The sequence below is a fragment of the Taudactylus pleione genome, unplaced genomic scaffold, assembly GCF_031769625.1.
Source record: "Taudactylus pleione unplaced genomic scaffold, aTauple2 ptg000555l, whole genome shotgun sequence".
NCBI lineage: Eukaryota > Metazoa > Chordata > Amphibia > Anura > Myobatrachidae > Taudactylus > Taudactylus pleione.
The window spans coordinates 2066598-2090280 of NW_028284957.1; positions in this window are offsets into that span (position 1 = coordinate 2066598).

Sequence of the window (23683 nt, forward strand, 5' to 3'; positions counted from 1 at the left end):
GCGATTTGCATCTCCAGTTATTCCTATTTTCAGACACGTTTAGAGGCTGGTTCTGAGGGCCTGATTCAGCAAGGAACGCACGCAATCGGTCGCTGGTTTTGCTCTGCGCATGGGTATGCATCGCAGTGCACGTGCGCGAACCGGCCAGTGCGATGGAGTATGCTAAGCAGCGAGTCCGCAGCCCCAGGGACAAGTGATTTTTTGGGTGGTGGCGGGGGAGTGGTCGGGCAAACGCAGGCGTGCCTGTGCATTTGAATGGCGTTTCAGGAGTGTGCATAATTTAGCCCTTGCGGCAGCGGACGCAGCCTGAGGTCTAGTTGCACTCAGGAAGTCTCGCTATGTCTACGGGAGGGTCAGGTCAACCACTATTGTGCGTATGGGTCCGATGGTTCTCGATGTTACCGATGTTTCCGCTGTCTTGCCAGGTATAGAGGACGCAAGTAAAGGGAAGTGGGTGGTATTATGTAGTGCTGGGCGTCTGCTTATTCTGCTGCGATTGCCGTGCGTATGCATTCATTAGCATATTCTCGCAGAGGCCGGGTGCGTGCGTCTGCATCCGAGCGTTCCTTGCTGAATCAGGCCCTGAGTCGGCTGCCTCTCTTTTCACAGGTGCAAATAGCGAGTTTTAGCACATAGCGCATGCGCAGAAGCGAATTTGCACTTTTTTGCGCATCTCTGTCCCATTCTAAGTTGGATGGATCTTGGCCGGAATGGGCATTTCGGGGTGGGAACTGGACGGCGACAGCTTGAACAGCCATTACCGGGATATAATAGAATGGTTCCTCTTTAATAGTGAGCCTATTTCCTAGTAGATCACTCCTGTAGGGCCGTTGAAAATTCCATCGGGTACGGGCGATGGGGACATGGCATAAGGGCGCAGCAATGGCCCTTCGTTCAGTATGTACCTATGGTGCACTTTGGGGCATAGCCACGGGCCAGCATCACAGGGGTGTGGTTACGTCTTCCCTGGACTTCTGGACATCACAGAACCTAAGGCCAATGTAATCTGTACCCACTCCCCCTTTCCTCTTAGCTCCCCTGATAGCTTGTAGGAAAAAACGGTGTCCCCCACTATGGGAATTCAGCCTCATGCTGATAGCACTGAGATTCTGCACATCAGTGTGTGACACTACAAGTCCCAGTATAACCTGGCAGCCATTAATTGGTTGGGTATGCTGGTGCTTGTAGAACTAAAAGTGCCAGCATATCTGTGTCGGTCAGAGCATAGTATGAAACTGACGCAGAGATGGAAGTAATGCATCCCACCACCCTTCGCATGCATGCCGGTGTTAGCAATGCTGGTATGCATGAGGACGACTCCAAAGGACCACTCAGTCGGTCAGATCGGCTCTTTACGATGGAGGGACTTCCGGTTCTATGACCCAGAAGTCCCCTCTGTTGTCCTTCCGCTTGAGGGGTGCTGGGAGGCAGGGCCGTAGCTAGGGTAGTGTGGCCGGTGCCATCGCACAGGGCACCACAGGTCAGGGGGCGCTGTTTGGGCCTGTCAAATATCTGTTTATTATCATTCTTGCTTGTAGCTTCCTCTTATTTCATCCTCAGCCTCTCCTGGCCTCTTCTATCTCTTTCCTGGACCTTCCCCATGAAGCCATGGCCCTTTTTTGGGTGCATTATGTCCCTTTGAAAAATGAGGGGGGTGCCAATGCTCTTTCTGGCACAGGGCACCGAAAAGTCTAGTTACGGCTCTGCTGGGAGGGATCCGACCAAAGCACTCTCCTCATAGGCTTCTATAGGGTAACACCATCAGGAGATGGCATTACCCACCACAACCAAGCCCTGGAGTGCATCTCATTCCTGGGCTTGGTGCATATGAGAAATGCGGTCAAACAAGCATTTTCGGGGTTTGACCGCATTTCTTGCTTAGCTGCATCCTACCTTCAATGTGGCCCGCTGTCCCCATACACTAGTACGAGGACAGAATTCATCAATGTCCGGAAATACAACATTTTCGAAGCTTGACTGTGGGGTCATTTGCTGTCATCCGATGGCGTTTGCTCTCCGCTCCTTCCCTATGGAAAGAGTCCCGGGTTGTGAATAGGGATTCTTTCAGATCCCTCCGCTGCTGTTCCGGCTACTTCCGCTGGACGCTGGGGCTTTGTGCTCCCACGTGACCTGTAGGTCACGCACTCGTACTAGTTTCACTGCTCCGAAAGGAGCAGTGAAAAGACTCGGGGAGACTTTCGGATCAGCTGTCTCCACGCCGGAGCAATGATGAATTGATCCTGCGCTCAAATCAAGTAGGAATGTTAATTATCGGATAATTAACATTATGAATAGAGCCCTGAATCATCAACGTGTTTTGGTTTTGGCAAAACTGCCCTCAAGTGTTTTGGTTTGGATTCGGTTTTGGATTTCTTTAAAAATTGATAAAAACAGCTAAAACCATGTAACTTGGATCTGTTTTTGTTCCTTTACTATTATTAACATCAATAACATTCATTTCCCATCATTACCAGTCAGTGTTGACCACAGCACCTGAAATCACTAGAGAGGGATATAAATGCAATCCAAAACACGCCAGATCCGGTTTCAAAACCGAGATTCCGAAATGCGAGAAGACCTGAGTCAGGACTCGAAACCCCAAAGTGGTTCCGAACTGGGACTCGATTGGACCCGGAACCCCTAAGTTTGGGTGGGTTTGGTACAAAAACCGGACCGCTCATCTCTAATTAATACTGCCACGCAGCCGGTACCATGCACAATATTGGTAAAACCGAGCGTGGGCATAAACACAGTGCACAATGTCTATGTCACATGCAATTTTGCAACTTTTGTTCTACTGTGCAATGTGCATGCATCTATGTCGCACTGAGCGTTTATCCGTAGTCCGTGCGCACAATGAGCCTTATTCAGAGATGCATGCTACGTTGTTGCATGCAAGTGGCTGAAGGTGGGCATCTCAGTTCCTGCTCATCACAGCAGTACATCAGGGAAGGCAGGATCGCCAATCAGGGGGGGGGACTGCCGAGACTGGGGCCCGGGTCCAGACAGAAAGGGGTGCCCGCCCCTGGCTCCTTCCACTCAGGACCATGGGGAGCTTGAGGCAGTTCCCAGAGATCCCATCAGTTGCTTGCCACACCCACAGCCGCTAGCTCCCCCATGCCGTGTCGATTCTAGATGCCCGGTGACGGGGACTTGACAGGGCAATAAAGTTTGTTTTTTTTCTAATGCGGCTCCCGTGACGTCACAACGTCACATTGCGCTGCTGAGAGGAGCCGCAGCCGCACCCGCGAGATGAAGAGGAGCAGCTGCCAGCTGGAATGCAGAATAAGGTAAGTGATTGATGCTGGGACTGGCTGGAGACACACATGCTGGGGCTGGATGGGGACACACAGACAGGGGCTAGCTGGAGACACAGGAGGGCTGGCGGGTGACATAAAAGAGGCTGGTTAGAGACACAGAAGGGGGCAGGGGTGTATTTATAATGGGTGCAGGGTGTGCGGTGCACACGGACCCCTGGGTCCGTCTGCGCCAGTGTCGGCGCTTTAAAAATGCCTGGAAAATGGCCTCCGCGCCCATTATCCTACCGGTTTGCGCATGCGCAGTACAGGGAAAATGGCAGCCATGGTCATTTTCCCGGTTGACCTGCGCATGTGCTATAGACTCTGGGCACACTCTAGTTTGGAGAAACTGCAGGGCTGGAGTTGCAGAAACACGGGGGGTTTGGGGGCCTATTTTGTCAGTCCCGGGCCCCACAATTTCTGATGGCAGCCCTGACGGAAGTGCTTGTACCAGTATTTGCATAAAGTCGCATAAGCAATACCAGCAAATGGGGCGTACACATGGACGCTGCAGCACCTGACTGAGATCAGGCCCACTGTGTTGGGTTATTACAAACTGAAGCTAAGAGCTGCTCCAAATCACTGTGTAACTGCACTATTGCTGCCCTAATTGTACAGACTGCCAAATTTTGCTCAACTTTAAGTGAGGCCCGGAAAGTGGAATTTAGCATAAGCCAGCCGATAGATCATAAAGCAATCTGTATCCACATGTGAGATTGTAAAAGTTGTTATTATAGTGGTAGTGTCCCTTTAACGCAGCAGCCCACAGCTCATCACAGGCATGCAGAAAGCCTTACACAAAGGCTGCCAGTCAAATGTCATTAATCACCGAGGCATCCCATCATTATCTGCGGCTTACTTCCAATTCTTAATCAAAATGAAAATGTGTGGTGTTTTTTAATCTAAGTTATGACCTTTAATTATGTACAAAAAATATTAATTATTCAGACAGAATAAGATACACTGAAGGGGAGGAGAAGAGATTTCCCAGTCTCTTTGTTTAAAGATTTTATGCTTAATTTAAAATACAGTAAAACGTGTCTCCCAACATTTTGGATTTCAGGGAACCTTTATGCCAGCCTGATGAAGTTGGCAGGTACATCCACACTCACCAAAGCAATTCATAGGAAGTTGGGAGGTACATCCACACTCGCCAAAGCAATTCATAGGAAGTTGGGAGGTACATCCACACTCACCAAAGCAATTCATAGGAAGTTGGGAGGTACATCCACACTCACCAAAGCAATTCAAGGGAAGTTGGGAGGTACATCCACACTCACCAAAGCAATTCAAGGGAAGTTGGGAGGTACATCCACGCTCATCAAAGCAATTCAAGGGAAGTTGGGAGGTACATCCACGCTCATCAAAGCAATTCAAGGGAAGTTGGGAGGTACATCCACGATCACCAAAACAATTCATAGGAAGTTGGGAGGTACATTCACGCTCACCAAAGCAATTCATAGGAAGTTGGGAGGTACATCCACACTCACCAAAGCAATTCAAGGGAAGTTGGGAGGTACATCCACGCTCATCAAAGCAATTCAAGGGAAGTTGGGAGGTACATCCACGCTCATCAAAGCAATTCAAGGGAAGTTGGGAGGTACATCCACGCTCATCAAAGCAATTCAAGGGAAGTTGGGAGGTACATTCACGCTCACCAAAGCAATTCATAGGAAGTTGCGAGGTACATCCACGCTCATCAAAGCAATTCACAGGAAGTTGGGAGGTACATCCACGCTCACCAAAGCAATTCATAGGAAGTTGGGAGGTACATCCACGCTCACCAAAGCAATTCACAGGAAGTTGGGAGGTACATCCACACTCACCAAAGCAATTCACGGAAGTTGGGAGGTACATCCACGCTCACCAAAGCAATTTGAGGGAAGTTAGGAGGTACATCCACGCTCACCAAAGCAATTCAATGGAAGTTGGGAGGTACATCCACACTCACCAAAGCAATACATAGGAAGTTGGGAGGTACATCCACGCTCACCAAAGCAATTCAAGGGAAGTTGGGAGGTACATCCACGCTCACCAAAGCAATTCAAGGGAAGTTGGGAGGTACATCCACACTCACCAAAGCAATACATAAGAAGTTGGGAGGTACATCCACGCTCACCAAAGCAATTCACAGGAAGTTGGGAGGTACATCCACGCTCACCAAAGCAATTCAAGGGAAGTTGGGAGGTACATCCACGCTCCCCAAAGCAATTCACGGGAAGTTGGGAGGTACATCCACGCTCACCAAAGCAATTCACAGGAAGTTGGGAGGTACATCCACGCTCACCAAAGCAATTCACAGGAAGTTGGGAGGTACATCCACGCTCACCAAAGCAATTCACGGAAGTTGGGAGGTACATCCACGCTCACCAAAGCAATTCACAGGAAGTTGGGAGGTACATCCACACTCGCCAAAGCAATTCATAGGAAGTTGGGAGGTACATCCACGCTCACCAAAGCCATTCATAGGAAGTTGGGAGGTACATCCACGCTCACCAAAGCCATTCACAGGAAGTTGGGAGGTACATCAACGCTCACCAAAGCAATTCACAGTATGGTGGGACAGAGATCTTAAATTGCACTGTATTTTGTTATGAGTTATGGATTCTCCCTATCTATTAGAGGCTTTCTCCAGCGGAACCTTCCCTAAAATGAAGCCTATGTAACAGGGATCGCTTCTGTGGTACATCTGACAGAAATATTAATTGAAAATAATATTTATGTATTTAAATAAAGTTATTTTTTTTAAATCGTAAAGGGGCAGCCAGAGAAAAGCAGCTATACCCCCAGGGCTGTACAAAACACATGTGCTTCTATAAGTGAGAACTACAGTAATCATATTGGTGCAGCTGGGTGAGGATTAGTGATTTCTCAGCACTATTCATGTAACTAAATACAGATAAAAGAAAAGCATGGCAGGAAATGCAGGAGAAAAGCCACATTTTCGTTTATTAAATAGACCCCTTTAATGGCTTGTCCATTCTCCAGCGACTGATCTGTGAGTGTAAGTAACACTTCATATGGGGCCTGATTCATAACAGATCGCAACCACGAATACGCACGCAATCGGCCAATTGTTGCGTTCTGTGCATGTGTATGCATCGCAGTGCGCACGCGAGAACCGGCCTCTGTGATCGGGACTGCGATCACAGTGACTACGCAGACCCATTGCAGAGTGATGACAGGAAGTGATGTTTGCAGGTGGTAACGGGGGGGGGGGGGGTGGTCGTGAAACGCAGTCTTGCCAGTGGGTTTGAACGCCGTTGAGCGGGCGTGCACAAATTATCCACTGCGATGCCATACGCAGCCTGAGGACTCAGGGTCTCATTCAGACCCACTCGCAAGCGCTGAGCGCTTGTTAGCAGGTCGATGTTGAGGCCCTGCGCACGCGTAGCGGCTGCACTGCGCGTGCGCAAGCCTCGGAGCGAGAAATTCTCTCACTCCGAGGCTCACTACAACAGGGGCGGCTGTCGATGGTTATCGACAGCTCGCACCGTTTTGTAGGCGGGGTGAGGGGGTGGCTGGCCAAATGGAGGCGTTCCCGAAGGAACGCCTGCCATTTGGGGGCGGCCCCACTGACATCATTCGTGATGTCAGTGGTGAGCTTCCGGCTCTATTAGGGCCGAAAGCTCACTGGGGCTTGCGGCAGACGAGACCCTACCACAAGGGTCTCGTTGCAAGACCCGATGGTCACAATCGTCTTGACCATCGCGACCATCAACCTGGCCGCTCGCTAAAGCTGTGGGTGATCACCTACAGCTTAGCGAGCGGCCAGGAGGCCGGATTTTAAAAAGGAAGCGGCCGCCCTCATTCAGAGCGAGCGCTTGCATTTTGCGAGCGGCTCATGATGAGGTCCTTAGTGCGTGCGATGAAGTCAGCAAATCCTGAGTAAGGTCAACTGCATGAAAATTTGCATCAAGTCTGCTCAATATTTCTAACACCGCCAGAGGCTGATACATCTATACAGAGCCGTAACAGGACTTTTTAGTGCCCTGTGCCAGAAAGAGCATTGGCACCACTCTATTTTTTGAATAGGGAGATAACATACCCGAAAAGGGGCCATGACCTCATGGGGAAGGGCCAGGGAAGAGATAGGAGAGGCCAAGAGATGCTGGGGTTAAGATAAGAGGAAGCCACAAGTGAGAATGATAATAAACAGATGACAGGCCCAAACAGCGCCCCCTGCCCTGCGCCATGGCACAAATCGTACCACCCTAGTTACGGCCCTGCATCTATACTAATATTACTAATAAGAACTCCTCGAATAAATAAAAACATGTTGGCAGAAGCGATTTCATTGTGGGCTAAGCAGCGGGCAACAGCTAATACATAAATAAGCAGGCGTATAAAAATAGGATAGATAGATAGATATAAGAGAGAGAGATATTAGATAGATATATAGATAGATATTAGATAGATAGATATGAGATAGATATATAGATATGAGATAGATAGATATGAGATAGATAGATAGATATTAGATAGATAGATATGAGATAGATAGATATTAGATAGATAGATAGATAGATAGATAGATAGATAGATAGATAGATATGAGATAGATATATATGAGATAGATGAGTTAGTTAGATAGATAGATAGATAAATAGATAGATAGATATGAGTTAGATAGATATGAGATATATAGATAGATAGATATGAGATAGATAGATAGATAGATAGATAGATAGATAGATAGATAGATATGAGATAGATAGATAGATAGATATGAGTTAGATAGATATGAGATAGATAGATATGAGATAGATATGAGTTAGATAGATATGAGATAGATAGATACAGTAGATAGATAGATAGATATGAGAAAGATAGATAGATAGATAGATAGATAGATAGATATGAGATAGATAGATAAATAGATAGATATGAGATCGATATGAGATAGATAGATAGATAGATAGATAGATAGATAGATAGATAGATATGAGATAGATAGATAGATAGATAGATATGAGTTAGATAGATATGAGATATATAGATAGATAGATAGATAGATATGAGATAGATAGATAGATATGAGATAGATAGATAGATAGATTAGATAGATATGAGATAGATAGATAGATAGATATGAGTTAGATAGATATGAGATAGATAGATAGATATGAGATAGATAGATAGATAGATAGATACAGTAGATAGATAGATAGATAGATATGAGAAAGATAGATAGATAGATATGAGATAGATATGAGTTAAATAGATAGATATGAGATAGATAGATAAATAGATAGATATGAGATCGATATGAGATAGATAGATAGATAGATAGATAGATATGAGATAGATAGATAGATAGATATGAGATAGATATATATGAGATAGATAGATAGATAGATAGATAGATAGATATGAGTTAGTTAGTTAGATAGATAGATATGAGTTAGATAGATATGAGATATATAGATAGATAGATAGATAGATATGAGATAGATAGATATGATATAGATAGATAGATAGATATGAGATAGATAGATAGATATGAGATAGATAGATAGATAGATATGAGATAGATAGATAGATATGAGATAGATATGAGATAGATAGATAGATAGATAGATAGATAGATATGGGTTAAATAGATAGACATGAGATAGATAGATAGATAGATAGATAGATATGAGACAGATAGATAGATAGATAGATAGATATGAGATAGATAGATAGATAGATATATAGATATGAGCTAGATAGATATGAGCTAGATAGATATGAGATAGATAGATAGATAGATAGATATGAGTTAGATAGATATGAGATAGATAGATAGATAGATAGATAGATAGATAGATAGATATGAGAAACATAGATAGATAGATAGATAGATAGATAGATAGAAATGAGATAGATAGATAAATAGATAGATATGAGATCGATATGAGATAGATAGATAGATAAATAGATAGGTAGATAAATCGATTGAAAACATAAACAGGGAAACTAACAGGTGACAATTATTCTCTTCCTGTAATACATGGCCACATTTTTGTTTCAAACAGCTGTTCACCCCAATGTTTGCTGGTTAAGTTGGCATTTTCTTTCTGCATTTTGAACACAATATTGACCATTGATTTCCTCCTAATGGTGTTACAAATAGCAGCCATTTGTTCAAATCTTTTCAAGATAGATCCTATTCCTTCTGCTTCTTTGTGACTTGCACAGTGGAAAACCATTGTGGGGGCAGGCATTTTCCCAGTATTTATTTCATCACACATAGGGGCAGATGTACTAAGCTCTGGAGAGTGATAAATTGGAAAGTTATAAACTACCAATCAATCAGCTCCTAACTGTCATCTTACTTGCTGTATTTGAGAAATGACAGTTAGGAGCTGATTGGTTGGTAGTTTAACTTGCTCCACTTTTAGCTCAGTACATCTGCCCTATAATGGTTAGCATCAGGGTTGTGAGTTCAATTCCTGATCAAAGCTCTATCTGTGTGGAGTTTGCATGTTCTCCCTGCATTGGGTTTCCTCTGGGTGCTCTGGTTTTCCTTCCACTCTCCAAAAACAAACTGATAGGTTACGTAGCTGCTGACAAAGAGATGAACCCTAGTATGTGTGTGTCCATGTTCTAGGGAATATAGACTGTAAGCTCCACTGTGGCAGGGACTGGGGTAAATTACTGAATATTCTCTGTAATGTGCTGCAGAATATGTGCGCGCTATATAAATAACTGTTACTAAATCAAGACATAAAATCTTATTTAAATGCACCTTGTTTTGCTAAAGGAGGAGGCATAAAATCACAATTTGCATTGGTAATCTGTCTTTTAGAATGGTATATAATCAATAGCGGATTCTACCCAGGGACTGCTGGGCTACGCTCTGAGCAGCAATTGAAGCTACTCTACTGGCCACAAGTTGCCATTCCAGGCACAATGCTATCCAGAAGCAGGATCTGTGGGGCAGCAACGGTGCCGCACTTAGAGCCTTGTGTCCTGGGCAACAGCGCCGCCCACACACCCCTCCCTACGGCCCTCGCTAGAACCTTTAGGGCCGTATTCAATTTAAGGCGAAAAGTCAGTTTCCGCGCGTTTTTGATGGAAACTTTTCGCCAATGTCATTTTCGCCTGTTTGGCTTCTACCCCGTATTCAATTGCAAAGACTTTCAGCCTAGGCAGAAAATCAATGCAATGTAATAGGCGGAAAAGTTTCGCCTATGAATAGCAGGTTGAAAAAGGTGCAGAATTGGGGTTTTGGGGTGCAACGTTGCGGGAACCCCCGTGCAGCCTTCAGACAGTCCCCCAAAGGTAATCTGTGTGAATTTTTTAAAAAAAAACACGTAAGGACACCCCAAAAAATGACTTTGAAAAAGGGGGCAAAGAAAAAATGTTGGGGTACAAACTTAAAAACTAGCGAACTTGACTCTGGGAGGGTCCCCAAGTATGCCCCAAGTGTTTTTTTGATTGCAGGTGTTTGCGACAGGTGGATTTTTCACGATTTTTTCAACTTCACTTTAGCAACTTTTAAATATGCTGATCCCCATTTTCAAGTACCCCAAATTTGCTGGGATAAGTTATTTTCTTGAAAAAAACCCTCCTAAATACTATTCTGCATCATGTATAGAAAAACGCTATTTGGCAGCTATTGAGGGCGTTTAAAAACACCAAATACCTTCAGCAAGCCAAATCGGGGGGTACCATAGGGAACCCCCATGTTAGAGCATCTATTGGGGGGTGTCAGGCTGATTTCCCCAAAACTGACAGTACTTTCCGCCTGTTTCAGTTTCGCCGGGTCCCGTTTTCGCGTACTTCCATATTGAATACGGGGTAAAGCAGTGACGGCCGCAATACTTTTCCGCCTGCAGAACAGACGAAGTAAACGGAAAGTCCGGGCCGCGAAAAAGTATCGCGTCTCGGCTCATATTGAATACGGCTCTTAAGTCGCAGAAGCCTGGCATTAAAGGACTTTGGCTAACCGCAGCTGGTTCCAGTTTCATCCCAAAGTGATTGAAGCAGCCGATGTCTTTGATCACGTGATCCTGATACTCAGAATCTTTGACGTGAAGCACCTGCTACTTTATTCTGTCTTGGCTTATTGCATTAAGGGCCTGATTCAGAGCCGTATGCCAATACAAAGGCATTTGCGAATTTTACTCCTTAGCAATTGCTAAAATATGCTAATGCATCAGCCGACATAGTTTGTAATGAGACGCCAACCGGTGCCCTCGCAGCTGCCCGCCACTGCGTACACAAACTGGACACAGATCCTGAAAACATCGACTCCTTGAGTGAGTCTATAGTCACTCAGAATGGACGTGGTAATTGCAACACTGGAGCTTTATTCTCTGCGTGCGAGAATACAGATGCTGGCTAGTATAAGCCCAGGAAATGGCCCCGACACAACCACGTCTCTTCCTGTCAGTCAATTGGAAATTAAACCTCACAGCGAGCACGATCACAATTAATTTGCGTGCGCAATGCGGCTGTGACGTTTGCACAAACCATCAATAATCACTCAACGACGTGATCATCGGAATAGTTTTCAACTCTGAATTAGGCCCTACATTTTTAAGTCAGCCAAAGAGTTATTCCTTGTTATTTAAAGGGGACCTTTCACACCTGAAGACATTTATTAAGGTATTATTGCATTTCCATCCCAATTTCTTTCTTGGTAGCTTTTGTGCAGTGCAGTCTTACATCCCCCACCAGTGACCCTACTCCTGTTTATCTGTCAACTTGTGAGTAAAGGCTCATCGAGGGTAGTGGGGTCAATTGCAAATTTTTTCTTGCACCCCATAGGGGTAAGAAGGAAAATTAGCGATGTTCTGCTTACTGTAAAACTGCCCACACACATAGCAATATTTTACACGATTTGGGCGATTTCGAGGAATCGTGATGACAAATCGTGTAAAATATGCCCAAATCGTGAGTAAATTGTGAGTCCCCACTCACGATCACGATGCGATGCTCGTCCCCGCAGGTCGCACATCGCATCTTCAGATCTGCTCTGCTGTAGGGCAGATTTGACAATCTAGGACACGATGCACTGGAAAAAAAAAAAAAGTTAAGATGCACGATAGATCTTAAGTCAGATTGGATGGTTTTTACTCCAAATCGTGTGTAGGATTGCTGGGGAGCTGCCGTAGGAGAGTTCAAGGGAAATCATACACGATCTCGAATCGTGAGCACATCGGTATCTGTATGGGCACCTTAATAGTCAGATATATGCACAGGCGAACATTGGGGGATGTTCGGCCACTAAACGAATCGGCCCAACTGAGCGCTGTCTTACTCCCTAGCAACAAAATATACTCAATCCAAGCACTAACAATTGGAGCCACCAACGACATCTCAGAGCACAAATGCGAAGCCCCAGTCAAACCGATGCAGGATGACCGTGGTGTCAAACGTATCGCTATATGGAACAACGTTGACCCTTTCAGCTGCTAAAGTTTAATTTAGAGCCCACGAGAAATGAAAAACTAAATCTAATTGTTCCACAGGGTTCAATTTCATTCCTGCGCCTCTGTGTTTTGTGAGCGCCTGGGTCACTGGATCTTGGCATGTAGTAGTAAGGTGTTTAATCAGCACAAGAACAGAGGACTTGTCAAGTCTACATTTGCAGGGTCAGTTCCGCTCTCTTGACAGATGGCTGAGAAATTTCAGAGGCATGAAATCAAAGTGTGTGCGGCAGCTGGCTGGCTGCGAGTGAGCCCGACCTCTGATTGCAATTACTTTATGGCTGACGTTGTTTGCCGCATTCAACTCCCCCTCCATGTTTATAGTAAGTACAAACTAGCTCTAGCTGGGATTATTCTGTGCAGAAGTCTCTTTGATGTTGTTCTGCCACACATTACTAAAAGCTACATGACAGGCTGGTCCATAACTTAATCCAAGTCTTGGAAGGCCTGTGTAGCATTTACCAGTAAACAACGATTAAAGAAAAAAAATCTTGTAATTTAAATAACTGCTTAATCCGTCTGCCGTCAGTGATTTCCACATTTCTCTATGTAATCTACAACCCGGCTGTTTATGATGGACAGTAAATAGAGTAGTATGTAGAGCTTAAATGAAACTCCCCACTGCAGCCTCTCCCACAGGTGGCCTTAGCAACGGGTAATTTAACCTCCCCCAGACCACCAGGTGTTGAGGCATTAGGCTCCTGGGTGCAATCAGGCCTCAGGCCCGTGGGGCATGTTAGGTGGGAACAGCGCTGTATCTGGATGGCAGTGCGCCATGTGCAGCACTGCCGCCTTTCTCGCTCCCCCCCTGCACCCCCTCTTCCCCCTGAGCACTTACCTATCCCTCTAGGGATGGAGGGTAGGAACCTTCACCGGCGTTCTTGGTGTGCCGCGCACCACTGCAGGAGGTCTCTTCCTGCAGACCTTCTGAGCCAGGAAGTGTGTGGTCGATAACCTTGGAGGATTCTGCCCGGTGTGGAGGCACCGGCCGCAGCACCCTCCCTACAGCCCTGGGTGGGCAGATGGCTTGTGCCACAAGTATATATGACCCTGAGTATTAGGCCAGGTCACTTTCTGAGCCCAAAGGAAGGTAGGCAATACCCGGAGCCCCTGGTGATGTAGCTGGGTATTAGGCCCAGTCTACACTTTAGTAACAGATAGTTAAGAGGAGCCCCTACTGTGTGGCATAATGTGTTATAAGGGGCGCTACTGTGTGGTATAACTTGAATAAGTGGCACTACTGTGTGGCAAAATATGTAAAAGGAGTACTAGTGTGTTGTAAAATGTGAAAAAGGGGCTCTACTGTGTAACATACTGTAATGTAAATAAGCGGCACTACTGTGTGGCATAGTGTGAATTCGAGGCACTACTGTGTGGTGTTATGTGTAAAAGGTTGCACTACTGTGTGGTGTAATGTGAATAAGAGACACGAATGTGTGGTGTAATGTGGATAATGGGCACTGCTGCGTGGTATAATGTGGATAAGGTGGATAAGGGGCACTACTGTGTGGTATGGTGTATAAGGAGCACTACTGCGTGGCATAATATGTATAAGGTTGCAATACTGTGTTGGTATAATGGAGAATAAAGGGCACTACTGTGTTGTGTAATGTGAATACGGGGCACTACTGTGTTGTGTAATGTGAATAAAGGACACTACTGTATGGCATTATGTGTATAAGAGGTACTATTGTGTGGTGTATCGTGTATAAGGATGCATTACTGCATGGTGTAATGTGAATAAGGGGCACTACTGTGTGGCATAATGTGTATAAAGGGTACTACTGTGTGGTGTAATGTGTATAAGGTTGCACTATGGCATGGTATAATGCTAATAATGGACACTACTGTGTGGTGTAATGTGTATAAGCAGCACTACTGGGTTGTTTAATTTGAATAGGGTGTGAGGTTCTGGTTTTGTTGTGGACCCGGTGTGGTAATAGGAGCAGACACTGAAGCAGATTTAAAAATAAACTTGGAGCTTTTAATGAGTGGGTTAACAGACATGAATGTGGCAAAACATAAAGTCCGGGTTTAGCACTAAAGTGCTCTTGGGAACTGTAGTGATGCAATAGGAAAAAGTCCAGGTAGTGATAACAGAAAGGCAGTCCAGTAATCCAGGTTTTGTGAGGCTGAAATGAATTGTCCAGAGGAAATGTGAGAGGAAGCAGGGTGCAGGCTACAGCTGACACAGGTACTCAGGCAAGGGAAAGGGAATAGGAGGAGGCAGGGGATTCCAGCAGGGTGTGGAGCAGGTCAGGTAAGCAGGCTTAAGCAGAGATCCAACAGGCAGGCGGACAAGCTCAAGAACTCTCTCTCAACTTGCACTGAGAAACATGTTGCACTGGCAATGCAAGGGAGCTCTGAACTTCCCTAAATACCCAGTGCTAAGCCGTGACTGGTCAGAGTGAGCATGTGACACGCCAGGATTGGCCGACTCGGTCACATGGCTGAAAGCAAGATGGCGGCGCCCATGCCGGAGCGGAACGGAAGCACCGCCAGGCCTACCCAGCACAGAGTGACAATATGCCCAAACAGGTCCACGCACAGTCAATGCCCCCCGCCAGGCACCAGCACCACCGCCAGATGACCCCCGCCACAGCATCCTCACAGGTAACACCTGCCAACCACCATGCCGAGAAACCTTGGTCGTGGCATAAGGGGCACTACTGTGTGGTGCAATGTGGGTTAGGGGAACTACTGTGTGGAGTAATGTGTCTAAGGTTGCACTACTGTGTTGTGTAATGTGAATAAGGGGCACTACTGTGTGGAGTAATGTGGATAAGATGCACTACTATGTGACATAATGTGTATAAGGGGTACTACTGTGTGGCATAATGTGTATAAGGGTGCACTACTGTGGCATAATGTGAATAAGGGGCACTACTGTGTAGGTGTAATGTGGATGAGGGGCACTACTGTGTAGTGTAATGTGAGTAAGGGGCTCTACTGTGTGGTGTAATGTGTAAAAGGCTGCACTACTGAAACCTTATAGACATTACTCACTTATCTAGTGCCAAGCCCCCTCTGCGATCCGTCATGCATACCTTCAAGGATCGCAGCGTGATTAACAGGACTATTTGCTGCACATGGACCTACTTGGGCAGTAATACCCCCCTGCTCCATTCCCACGATTCCTAGTATTATCTCCCCATCCTGCCCATTTCACTGGGAAGTGGATGGGATGTGGGAGAGTCACCCACACGTTCCGGGGACTGCCTGAATAATTGTGAGTCTCCTGCACCTTCTGGCCTTCAACAATGTGAGTTAAATGCTTAAAATTAATGTCCCTGCGCAAAGACGTTGCTACCAAAGATGCAGCGGTTGCTGCTGCTGCTGGGCCAGAATCGTGTACCTCTGTACCCAGCACTCACCCCATGCCCGAATTGTAACTTAAGAATGTTGGGAGGTATGACATAGTAATTCTGGGTCACTGCCTGGTTTGGGCAGAGCTTTGATAATGGCAGAGGTAAAGTCAGCAAGAAGAGAGTTTTCCTTTATGACGATGATAAGAAGAAACAAACCTTGATGATCTCACAGATTTCTTCAGCTGCTATAGGCGTTATACGGGCCTCAGTACCTCGTTCAGGGCCGCTTGCAAAATGCGAGCACTCGCTCTGAATGAGGGTGGCCGCATCTCTAAAAAGAGCCGGCCTCCTGGCCGCTCGCTAAGCTGTGGGTGACCACCCACAGCTTTAGCGAGCGGCCAGGTTGATGGTCGCGATGATCAAGACCATCGCGACCATCGGGGCTTGCAACGAAACCCTTGTGGTAAGGTCTAGTCTGCCGCAAGCCCCAGAGAGCTCTAATAGAGCAGGAAGCTCTCCCACTGACATCACTGGTGATGTCAGTGGGGCCGCCCACAAACGGCAGGTGTTCGTTTGGGAACACCTCCATTTGTGAAGCCACCCCCCCGCCATGCCTACAAAACGGGGTGAGCTGTCGATCACCATCGACAGACGGCCCTTTTGTAGTGAGCCCCGGAGAGAGAGAGAATTTCTCTCTCGCTCTGGGGCTTGCGCACGCGCAGTGCGGCCGCTGCGTGTGCGCAGAGCCCAACATCGACCCGCTTGCAAGCGCTCAAGCACTTGCGAGCGGGTCTGAATGAGACCCTCAGCTCGCTGGCTTGATAACTGTGGTAGTTACATTTTTATTCCCACACCACCTTTTATGTGCTATGGTTATGGAGAGCTCTTTATATACTGTAAGTCTTTCATAAACATTTCTTAATACACTTATTAGTTCTTTCTCCTAATCCACCTGATTCGCTCATTGGCAGTGTGAGGACAGAGCTGTGCCTCAGACGGATACTTTGCAGCCAGGTCACACATGCGCAGAAACCGGTGATGGAGACAGGTAAATAACTTTTGTAGCTGCGCTACGAATCGCGGGGACAGCTTCTATTCAGGGTAGCTATCCCCACAACAGAGCAATGATAAACTGCTCCGGTGTTAAGTATCCCCCGCGGCCGCCCATGGTGAATAGGCCCCCCAGTGTCAAACAAAAGTTTCATTATCTCACTTGTAATGTTCATTATCTTCTCTAATGTTGCTTACGATGTACTGTACTTGTTAGTGTCAGTTTTACCGTGTTACTTTATTTAATAAAAGATGACATAATTTGGCGCTGTTGCGCAGGGAGGCGCTGGAACCATTAGAACCAGCGAGTCAAAGCCATGGGTGGTGCCTGGGACGTGGCCTGAAGTGTGCGCAAAAGAAAATCGACTCATGAGTGTGTTATGGGAGTGTCACGAGCGTGTCAGTGACCGTGGCTGCATTCCTAAAAGCACAGCCGCAGCCACAGAGTCCATGTTTAGCCAGAGTTCAGAAGGAGAAACCACGCCTGCCATAGGGTGGCGCAAGTGTCGACGCTGATGGTGGCGTGTTCGGAACAACCGGCCGAATTATATGTCCATGGATATTGAAAGTGGACATGTTAGGGGTTGCACAGTCGGGATACAGTCAGTATCCCGGCAGCCGCGATGCTGGTGCTGACATTACCGGTGCCGGAATCTCGACACCTATCACAATCCCTGCGCCAATATCCCGAACACCGAGATACCGAAGGTAAGTAGCCGGGTAGGGAGGAGGGTTAGGGTTAGAGTGCGGTTTAGGCACTAGCGGGAGGGTTAGGGTTAGGCAGTAAGGGGGGAGGGTTAGGCACTAGGGGGAGGGTTAGGCACTAGCAGGAGGCTTAGGGCTAGGCACTAAGGGGGGAGGGTTAGGCACTAAGGGGAGGGTTAGGGCTAGGAACTAAGGGGGGAGTGATGGGCACTAGTGGGAGGCTTAGGGCTAGGCACTAAGGGGGGAGGGTTAGGGTTAGGCACTAAGGGGGGAGGGTTAGGCACTAGCGGGAGGCTTAGGGCTAGGCACTAAGGGGGGAGGGTTAGGCACTAAGGGGGGAAGGTTAGGGTTAGGCACTAAGGGGGGAGGGTTAGGCACTAAGGGGGTACGGTTAGGGTTAGGCACTAAGGGGGGAGGGTTAGGGTTAGGCACTAAGGGGGGAAGGTTATGGTTAGGCACTAAGGGGGGTTAGGGTTAGGCACTCAGGGGGAAGGTTATGGTTACGTACTAGGGGGAGGGTTAGGGTTAGGCACTAGGGGGAGGGTTAGGGTTAGGCACTAAGGGGGGAGGGTTAGGGTTAGGGACTAAGGGGGGAGGGTTAGGCACTAGGGGGAGGGTTAGGCACTAAGGGGGGAGGGTTAGGGTTAAGCACTAAGGAGGGAGGTTTAGGCACTAGGGGGAGGTTTAGGCACTAGGGGGAGGGTTAGGCACTAAGGGGGAGGGTTAGGCACTAGGGGGAGGGTTAGGCACTAAGGGGGCGAGGGTTAGGGTTAGGTACTAGGTGGAGGGATAGGGTTAGGCACTACGGGGGAGGGTTAGGTTTAGGGTGCGGGGAGCGGGAGGTTAGGTTCAGGCACGTGGGGGGGAGGTTAGGGTTAGGCACCAAAAAGGGACGGTTAGGGTAGGGAGAGGGTTAGGATACGTGGAGAGGGAGGTTAGGTTTAGGGTGCGGGGAGGGGGAAGTTAGGTTCAGGCACTTCAGGGGGAGGTTATGGTTAGGTACCAAAGAGGGAAGGTTAGGGTAGGGAGAGGGGGAGGGTTATCATACCTAACAACAAGTGTCAATATGCTAGCTCTCTCGGGATGCCGGTGTCGGGATTCTGACAGCCGGGATCAGGGCCGTAGCTAGGGTAGTGCGGCTGGTGCCATCGCACAGGGCACCACAGGTCAGGGGGCGCTGTTTGGGCCTGTCAAATTTCTGTTTATTATCATTCTTGCTTGTAGCTTCCTCTTATTTCATCCCCAGCATCTCTTGGCCTCTCCTATCTCTTCCCTGGCCCTTCCCCATGAGGCCATGGCCCTTTTTTGGGTGCATTATGTCCCCTTGAAAAATGAGGGGGGCGCCAATGCTCTTTCTGGCACAGGGCACCAAAAAGTCTAGTTACGGCTCTGGCCGGGATCCCGACTACCGCCCTTCCGTACCGATTCCGCACAGTCCAGCGCACACTAGTGCACAGGGGAATGGCTGAAACTGGCATTTGCATATTACCGTCACTGTGACTGTGAACAAATTCGCAAACACGGCTGCAAGTGCGTCCACCTCTACATCAGGCCCTCAATGTCCTATCCTATACTAAGGGTGGTTTATCTGTGGTGTTCTGAGGGTTGGGGTCTAGTAAATTTGCGGACAGGAAAACTGCCTGGATTTCAAAACCAGCTCTTATTAAAAATACCCCGAGTTGTTTTCTTCCTCAGTTCCTGTTTGCTGTTATCCTTCCCAGCTAGTATAATGAGCTCAGGACTGTCCACACATACGTCATCTACTCATCTGTGCCGTCCTTCCCAAATAAAGAACTACAGTACTATGGCATTCATTACCACTTGGCATAATGCAATACCTGGGACATGTGCAGGACATTGCTATGGCTAGAGCACAGACCCTGCAGCTGTCTGGCTGGTTACCAGCAGACTTATGTCAGGCTGCTCCGACACTTATGTCTCAAGAGCTTTTTGTACCACGTAGCTGAATCTTCCCTTTAATTTAGGATGAGCCTGCAATTATTGCAGACTTGCATGGGATTTGTTTGTGTTGAATTGAAGCAAGCGGATATCTGTTACACAGTAATCTGTATATAGAGGGGTAAATGAATGATGAAATTTATGCTTGCATAAGACTTGTGTAACAGTTTGTGGTATAATCATTATAATGTAAACTATTACACAAATCATTAGGTTGGGGGAGGTGTATCAAACCTCGGAGAGAGATTACGTACCAACCAATCAGCTTCTAAATACCATTTTACAGGCTGTGTTTGAAAACTGACAGTTAGACGCTCTTGGGCTGGACTTTATCTCTCTCCACTTTATCCCTCTCCAAAGTTTGATACATCTCCTCCATTGTGTTTAGATTTTTGTTGAGCCTACTAAAGGGGAATTGGCCTGCATGTTTGCACGACAGCAAACATCGCTAACGACCCGCGGGAGTGCGCATCGATGGTCGTTTCGTGCATACACACTGGACAATATGAACGATATATCGTTGAACGATAACGTTATCTTATCGTTCACTTTTATCGTCTAGTGCAGGGGTCTTCAACCTTGGCCCTCCAGCTGCTGTGGAACTACACATCCCAGCATGTACTGCCACCTTTTTGATATAACAGCATGCTAAAAATATGGCAGTGCATGCTGGGATGTGTAGTTCCACAGCAGCTGGAGGGCCAAGGTTGAAGGCCCCTGGTCTAGTGTGTATGCCTCATAACCCTTATATTTTATTCTCCCCTGCTGAAGCTCATGGAGAGAGACGCAGAAGTCCAGTGTAAGAAGAGGGGTTATTGCCTCATCATGACTCTGCCCCAACACTGCAATTGCAACATTGAGCAGATGGGGCTGTTTAATCACTGCATCGAGGTGATACCCCTGGCTTATATGGAATCCTATAGCCATTGAGGTACCGGAGGCTACCACTTGATGGAGCTGTGGAGTGCAAGGAGAGACATGCTGGTAAGAGAAAAAGGAGTTAGCGATTGGACATGTGCAGTTGAGTTAGCCTGATGTCAACGAGCTGAGATGGACAACGGGGTGAGGTGCCGCAGGTCTGTGAGTGAGGACTGGGCAAGTGACTAAACTGAAGTGGTGCCGAGCACCAGGGCCACTGAGTACCCACTGGGGACCACAGTAGAGCGCCAGCAGTGCATGCAGAAAATTTAGGCAGACAGCGTGGCAGAGCTGAGAGCCACCTCGGGATCCATGTAATAATAATATATAATATTGGTCACTCACTGCTTACTACTGGTACAACATGTCTCTGCCACTGGGGTTCAGTTTGTGATACCGAGTACTATACTCATCAACTAATCTGACTAGATAACTAGCAGTGGTCTCCCTCCCTCTGGTGACACCTGGTAGGGGCGGGCAGGCATGTAGCTTCGCTGTGCGCTGACAAAAAAGAGTGCATGGCCTCGCTGCCCGAAACCCCCCCATTTTAGTCACTTCGAGGGTCCCGGAGATGCGGACTGTCCCGGTGGACCAGTCTGTTTGCAGTGCCGAACGTAATGCTACAGTGCAGCACCCGGCTCCTGTCACTGAAGAGGAGTCGGCACTTTGGCAGGTGACACCCGGGTGTGGCTTGCACCCCCCTTGTGACGCCACTAATAATTATCACTGGCTCTTTAAATCTAGGCTGGGAGTGGAAAAATCATGGGGACAAAGAGGGTGGGGTTTCCCAAAATTTTCCATTAACCAGGAACTAGACTTTACAACATACTTACCGATATTCAGCTCCTTCCATCTGGGTATAGGGTAGCCAGGCTATGGCGAAGGGAAGGGAGGCGTGGTGATGATGAAGCATTGGGGGCGGGGCAGGGGGTGTGACCGCGCAATGGTGGCATTGTGGCCCGGGACAGTAGGCATGAATGCTTTACAATAAAGGGCTGGTGGCACTAAAGCAGGACACACACATGCGTGGGGTCCCCCTGCCATCATACCAACCATCCATAGACCGGTGAGCATAGGACTAGAATCCCTAAGGGAATTGGGCATGTGTCCTTTCCCCCCTCCCAAGCATGATGTAGCTTTGTGCTGGTAGCACTATGCCTATTTCCCACACCCCTGGTGCAGGGGGTGTGGGGGTTTATACATTTTATGTAATAATAGAAATAATATTGTTCTTCATGGGCATACCTCTAGTACAGGGGTTCCCAACCACGGTCCTCAAGGCACACTATCAGTCCAGGTTTCAAGGATAGCCACACTTGAGCACAGGTGTTTAAATTAGTACCTCAATTATTTTGATTTAACCATCTGTGCTCAGGCATGGATATCCCTACAACCTGGACTGTTAGTGTGCCTTGAGGACCGAGGTTGGGAAACACTGTTCTAGTACCTCCCAGCTAGCCCTGACATGCCAAAATTAAATGGTTGCCTATGCAAGCTGTTACTTGGAGAACAACAAGTGTCAGCATGCCATGGCATACACACATGACAAAGTCCTTTATTAAATAAACTCTCCGCCACACACCCTATGTTACTCAAATCCATAGGGATAGGGGGCCTGATTCAGATCCGCTCGCGAGCGCACAGCGCTCACAAGTGTGTCGAAGGTCCCCCACTGTGCATGCGCACGCCGGAGCTGGCTCCGGGGTGCGCATGCGCGAGACCCGGCCAGCGACGGGTGCTCCATCGCTACGGGTCTCGCACCAAAGCGGGGCAGCTGTCGATTGTGATTGACAGCTTGCCCCGTTTTGGAGGCGGGCAGGGGGGTGGCTGGCCAAACGGAGGCATTCCCGAAGGAACACCTGCTGTTTGGGGGCGGCCCCACTGACATCACAAATGATGTCAGTGGGTGAGCTTTCCGGTTCTATTAGAGCCGAAAGCTCACTGGGGCTTGCGGGAACTAGACCCTACCACAAGCCCCGATGGCCGCGATGGTCGTAACCATCGCGACCATCACCTGGCCGCTCGCTACAGCTGTGGGTCACCCACAGCTTAGCGAGCGGCCAAGAGGCTGTCTTTAAAAAAAAAACAGGGACGCCCTGATTCAGAGCGAGCGCTCTCAAAGAGTGTCTGGCTCTGAATCAGGCCCAGGGTCCTCTTTGTTCCATGTAGGCTTTACAGTGACTTGAATGGTAGCCATGATAACGCAATTTGCTGTGACCTCCCCCAAACACTGACTATCTCTCACTCACTTTTCCATCCATTGCAATTAAATTGCAGTGCGTGCGGAGTGTGGCGCTCTCGCAGGTTCAGTGGCTAACAATCGCTCAATTTGCGTAAACATCGGCATTTGCGTGCGGATCTGTAACAGGTCCTATGTCCGGAAGCAAATAGAGATCACATAGGTAGAAAGCACTGCTATAAGTCAGACTGCAGGCTGCTGAAGGTCTTTCCTCCTGTGTACTTGATTGCTATGATTGCCACTGTGAACAGTACGATATTCTATATTAAATTTCATTTTGTGGCAAGTGGAAACTTGAATAGGACACAACTATATTGTATGAAGAGCTGTTGTGTACCTGTATGGTCTGTAAGAGGGAGCTGAGGGACAATCACCACAGCGAATGCTGACACCATCCTGTGATATGATCTGTACACAGCTGTTATGTCAGACCCCCTACAGCAGTCATATCCATTACTATTGCACAGTGAGATGATAATTTAGGACCTCATTCAGAGTTGGTCGAAGCGGCCGCACGGTCGTACGCCACCGATGTTCACTATACTGCGCATGCGTAAAGTTCGCAATGCGCGTGCGCAAACTTGCTGCTACGATCAGAAATTTCTCTCTCCTTGAACACAGCCAGGTCGGTAGTTTGAGTGACAGATGGAGGCGTTTGTGTGTGGTAACAGGGGAAGGTGCTTGAAAACAGGGGAGTGGAGATCCAAACGCAGGCGTGCCTCATTATGCGAACGGCGTTATGTGGGAGTGCATACGGTTTATGGGAGTGCATAATTAACAAAG